Source organism: Peromyscus leucopus, chromosome X (genome assembly GCF_004664715.2).
Source record: "Peromyscus leucopus breed LL Stock chromosome X, UCI_PerLeu_2.1, whole genome shotgun sequence".
Taxonomy (NCBI): domain Eukaryota; kingdom Metazoa; phylum Chordata; class Mammalia; order Rodentia; family Cricetidae; genus Peromyscus; species Peromyscus leucopus.
Window position 1 is genome coordinate 130,673,884 of NC_051083.1, and position 6,235 is coordinate 130,680,118.

Genomic DNA, 6,235 nt, shown 5'->3' on the forward strand with positions numbered 1-6,235 from the left:
TACACTTACAAGTAAATATATGCAATATTTGTTTCTCTGGGTTGTAACCCAAATTACTAAATTGTCTTATTAAGTAAAAAAAAAAATCCAGAGCCAGATATGGGGGGGTGTTGAAAGATCAGAGAAACAGAACAAGCTAGTCACATTCTCTCCTCTTCAAAATCCTCAGCCTCAAGAGAGAGACTTCCTGTTTACTCATTCCTTTTATACCTTTCTGTGCCCTGCCATTTCATTTACTTCCTAGTGCTGGGATTAAAGGCATGTGCCACCCTGCCTGACTCTGTCACCATTGTGGCCTTGAAATCACAGAGATCTGGATGGATCTCTGCCTCCCAAATTCTAGGATTAAAGGCAAGTGCTACCACTGCCTGACCTCTATGCTTAATATAGTGGCTAGCTTTGTCCTCTGATCCCCAGGCCAACTTTATTGGGGTACAGAATATATCACCACATTTCTTCTTTATTGTCTAAAATAATAAAAGAATGTTATAACTAATATAAGAAAATTATACACAATAAGTACAATAAATATATACAACATATACAGGCAATAAATACATCAACAATGTCTAGTCCATTTGCATTTCACACATTCAGAAAAAATACTCCATTTTATAATCTATTTTGGTGAGTCCAAAATGTACCTAATTCACTTTCTATCCTAACTTGTATTACCAACCAAAAACTACCTTTTGATGTCTTTCAAACTTATATACTTTACATCTTTTAATACAGTTGCTAGCTTTGTCCTCTGATCCCAAGGCTAGCTTTATTGGAGTACACAATATATCACCACACTGGGTTTGGGTTACCTCACTCAGAATGAATTTTTTCTAGTTCCATCCATTTACCTGCAAATTTCATGATTCATTTTTTTTCTAACAGCTGAGTAATACTACATTGTGGAAATGTACCATATTTTTTAATCCATTCTTTGGTTGATGGGCATCTAGTTTGTTTCCAGTTTTTAGCTATTATGAATAAAGCTGACATGAACATGTTTGAGCAAGTGCCATTGTGGTAGGATGGAAAGTCCTTCAAATATATGCTGAATACCATAGGTGGGTCTTGAGGTAGATGGATTCCCAATTTTCTGTGGAACACCCATATTTATTTCCATAGTGGCTTTACAAATTTGTACTCCTACTGGCAATGAAAAATTATTCCCCTTGCTTTACATCTTCACCAGCATAAACTGCCACTTGCATTATTGAACTTAGCCATTCTGACTTGTGTAAGACAGAATCTTAAAGTTGTTTTGATTTGTGTTTACCTAATTACTAGAGATGATCAATAATTTTGACGTATTTTTTAGCCTTATTTTCTTTTGGGAACTCTGTTCAGGTCATACGCCTATATTTAAATGAATCATTTAATTTTCTTGACTTTTCATCTCATGATTTCTTTATATATTGTGACTATCAATCCTCTGTGGGTTGCATAGCTGATCAAGGACCTTAATATCAGACTTGATATTATGACCTGAAGAGAGAAGAAAATAAAGAATACACTTCAACTGATAGGTATTGGAAAGGATTTTCTGTGCAGGATACCAATAGCACAGGCACTGAGAATAATTGACAAGTGGAAACAAATGACATTAAAATGTTTCTGTATAGCAAAGATCACCATCATTCCAGTGAAGAGGCACTCAGTGGAAATACTCTGGTTACACTGGCCAAGGATTCAGTTATATGATTGACCTTCTCTCCTTCCTTTTTTCTAATTTTATTCCTCCCACTACAGTCTTATCCACAGCTGTGTAGCAGACCACCTGTTTTTGGTCTCCCCTTCCTCTCTGCCCCCATTCCCAAGGGTCTACAAAAATGTTGGTGGAATGCCCAGCTTTGCTTCCTCATGTGGACCCTTTCTCTCTGCCCCCAGAAGGCATACCCATCCCTTAGTGTTAGCTCCCAATACATAGAAACACATTCTACCTGGGATCCACAGGTGCCACACCTGGTAGGATCTCAGAAGCATTATCTACCTGATATCCCACAGCCACCACAGTCTCCTAAGAACCAGAGAGGGAAACAGAAACAAAGGAATGGACCTCAATGCAAGGTCAGATACATTGAATCTGATACAAAAGGAAGTGCAAACAGTTTTGAACTCATTGGCACAGGAAAGGACTTTCTGAATGGAACATTAGCTCAGGAACTAAGATTAACAATTGCATGGGATCTCATTAAACTGAAAAGCTTCTGTATGGCTAAGGACACTGTCATTCAGAAAAAGTGGCAGCATACAGAATGGAAAAAGATTTTTACCAACTACATGTTTGATAGAGGGCTATCCAACATATATAAAGAACTCATAAAATGGGATATCAGGAAAACCAACAAATTAAAACTGTGGTATCTGGTGATATTTTAATGGTGCTGAAATGTGATTTTATTTGTATGTTAATAAATAAAGTTTTCCTGGAGGTCAGAGGTCATTAGCAAGCCAGGAATAGACATCAGGTGGTGGTAGCCCATGCCCTTAATCTGATCACATAGCAGGCAGAGTCTCTGTGTGGCCAAGGACACAGCCAAGTGTGGTGACCCTTGAGTCTTTAATCCCAGTACCAAATGTAGAGACCAGGAGGTCTGTATAGACAGGCAGTGATGAGAAAATCATGTGGCTGGGCTTAGAGCTAAGAAGGCAGAACAGGAAATCAATGAAATACAAGGAAGAAGGTCTTTCTCTCAGGGGAAGGATGACAGAGAGTGGTAAGCTAAAGGGAGTTGTGGCTTTTGCTCTGATCTCTTAGGCTTTAACGCTGTATTTGGCTCTGTGTTTCTTATTTAATAAGATCATTTACAAATTCATCTACAGTGGTACAGCCAGGCAGTGGTGGTGCATGCCTTCAATTCCAGTACTCAGGAGGCAGAGGAGGGGGATCTCTGAGTTGGAGGTCAGCCTAGGATACAGAACAAGTTCCAGGACAGTGATGGCTACACAGAGAACCCCTGTCTTGAAAAACCAAAATAAAGATCTCCTCTATTTCCCCTTCCCAGGGCAATCTATGTGTCCCTCTTATGGTCCTCCTTATTAGCTAGCTTCTCTGGAGCTATGGGTTATAGTCTGGTTATCCTTTGCTTTACATCTAATATCCACATATGAGTGAGTATATACCACATTTGTCCTTCTGAGTCTGGGTTACCTCACTCAGAATGATATTTTCTAGTTCCATCCATTTGCCTGAAAATTTCATGAACATTAGAACAACAGCTATGGAACCTCCATGGGACTGGACTTGGCCCTCTGCATAAGTGAGACAGTTGTGTAGTTTGGTCTGCTTAAAGGGGGCCCTGGCAATAGGATCAGGATCCATCCCTGGTACATGAGCTATCTTTTTGGAGTCTACTGCCTATGGTGGGACACCTCACACAGCCTTGATGCAGGGAGAGGGGATTGGACCTGCCTCAACTGAATGTACCAGGATTTGTTAACTCCCCATGCGAGGGCTTACATTTTCAGAGTAGGGAATGGGGGGTGGGTTGGGGAAGGAAGGCTAGGGGAGGGAGGAGGGACAAGAAGGGGAATCTGTGGTTGGTATGTAAAATGAATAAAAAAATTCTTAATAAAGAAAAAAAGAAAAACATAAATAAATAAATAAATAAATAAATAAATAAATAAATAAATAAATAAATAAATAAATAGAAGTGGTACAGATCTAAAAGGAACGTTCTCAAAAGAGGAAACACAAATGTTGAAGAAGTACTTAATGAAATGTTCAATATCCTTAGTCAATAGGAAAATACAAATTTAAACTACTTTGTGATTTCATCTTTATCCATTAAAATGGCCAAGATCAATTAAATAAAATGATAGTTCATGTTGGAAAGGATGTTGCATCCATTGCTGGTGGGAGTGTGAACCTGTATAGCCACTATGGAAATCAATATAGCAATTCTTCAGGAAGCTGGGAATATATCTACCCGAAGATTTAGTTATCCCATTCTTGGACATATTCTTACTACAGAGACACTTGCTCAACCACATCAATTGCTGCTCTATTCATAGTAACCAGAAATTGGAAACAGTCTAAATGATTATCAAAAGGTAAATAAAGAAAACATGGTACATTTACACAGTGGAGTGTTATTCAGCCACTAAAACATGAAATTCACAGGTAAATGGATGGAGCTAGAAAAAAAAGTTATCCTGAGTGAGGTAATCCAGGCCCAGAAAGACAAGTATAGTGTATATTGACTTATATGTGAATATTAGCTGTTAAATCTTCTAAAAACAAGCTACAATCTGTGTCAGCACGGAGGTTATGCATAGAGTAAGGGACTGAGAATGGGAGAAGGATCTCCGTAAAAAAGGGACATAGAATAAATAGTTATTGTTGGATTAGTGGAGGAATTTGAGTGGGAGGATCAGATGGGGAGGGGAGGGAAGATAAGTCTACATTGGTGAATATGCTATACAGGAACCAGCTCTACTTTTTCATGTTCAGTAACTTTTCCATTCTTTCACTTTAATGTACTATCCATCTTTGATGGTGAGGTGTATCTCTTGGAGGCAGCAAAATGATGGATCCTATGCTCTAATCCAATCTGTTAGTCTGTGTCTTTTTTATTGGAGAATTGAGACCATTAATATTGAGTTATTGTGGAACAATGTTTTGTGGTATTCTAATTGTACTGAAATGTGATTTTGATTGTATGTTAATAAATAAAGTTGCCTGGGGGTCAGAGCTATTAGAGCCATAGCAAGAGTGTGGCGGTGGTGGCACACGCCTTTAATCCCATAGATCTCTGTGTGTTCAGGGATACAGCCAGCATTGGAGACATATGCCTTTAAGACCTAGGGGGCTGTACATTCAGACAGTGACGAGGTAGTCACGTGTTTGTGTTTACAACCAATGAGAAGGCAGAATGACTGGAAAATCGACTTACACACAGGAAATAGCTCTTTTTTGGGAAGCTGGGACAGCAGGAGGAAGGGTGAGATTTTAGCTCTGAGCTCTGACCTCTCGGCTTTCTCTTTTACATTGTTTCTGTGTTTCTTATTTAATAAGACGGTAGGTTACATCTACATCATTTATTAACTCCTGTTATTTTGTTGTTGTGGTGTGTTTTTTTAGATCACCTTTGGTTAACTCTTCTCGGATTATTGTGTCCTCTTGTTTGTATATGCTCTTCAGATTGTAATATCCCTCTTACTATCCTTTGTAGAGCTGTGTTGGTGAACATAAATTCCTTAAATTTATGGTGGTATTTTATTTGTGCTGAAATGTGATTTTATTTATATGTTAATAATGTTGCCCTCGGAGTCAGAGCTAATAGTAAGCCATTTTGCACAAGTCTGGCAGTGGTAGCACATGCCCTTAATCCGAAGACATGGCAGCCAGAGTCTCTGTGTTCACAGATATAGCCAGCATGATGACACATGCCTTTAATCCAAGTACCAACCATAGAGACCTGGAGGTCTGTATAGACAGGTAGTGGCAAAGAAGTCATGTGTTTGCGTTTAGAAACAATGAGAAGGCAGAACAGAAAGTCAATATAAAATACAGACACGCAGGAAGTAGATCTCTTTTCTCAGGGGAAGAATGGCAGTGGCTAGTAAGCTAAAGGCTGTTTGCTCGTGCTCTGACCTCTTGGGATTTTAGCTCTTTATTTGGCTCTGTGTTTCTTATTTAATAAGACTGTTTAGAATTATATCTACATAAATTTGTTTATATTATAAAAGTCTTTTTATCCTTTGATTATGACTGACAGTTTATGGATATAGTAGTCTGGGCTAGCATTCTTGGTCTTTCAGTACTTGTAGAGCATTGCAGATAGAAACAATTTTTATCTTAAAGAAACAAAGATACTTGACTCAAGGGTCACAAGAATTGCTGAAGAGTAATAGAGAATTCAATTTCTTTATTGAAAAATACACTTTTGTGTGTTTGAATACATAATAACAGTAGTAACCATGCATATATGTGTGTCATGGTCCAAATACCAAGTTTCCCTGTAGATTGTGTGAGGCTTCTTCTAATTTACAAGTTGATAATTGGTCTAGATTTACATGGTTAAATTCTACTGGAGAACAAGTTATAGATTCTTTGAATCTTTCTTTTTAAAAAAATTTAATATATTTTACTACACACTTTCTCCTGGGAATAAAAGCCATCTCTCCTTTGGCAACATTTATCATGTAATTCTGAAAAAAATATAATAAGATATACATAATACAAGGTACAAAGGCAAATAATGCCATTGATGTCAGTCATTATTTTAGTATTCTG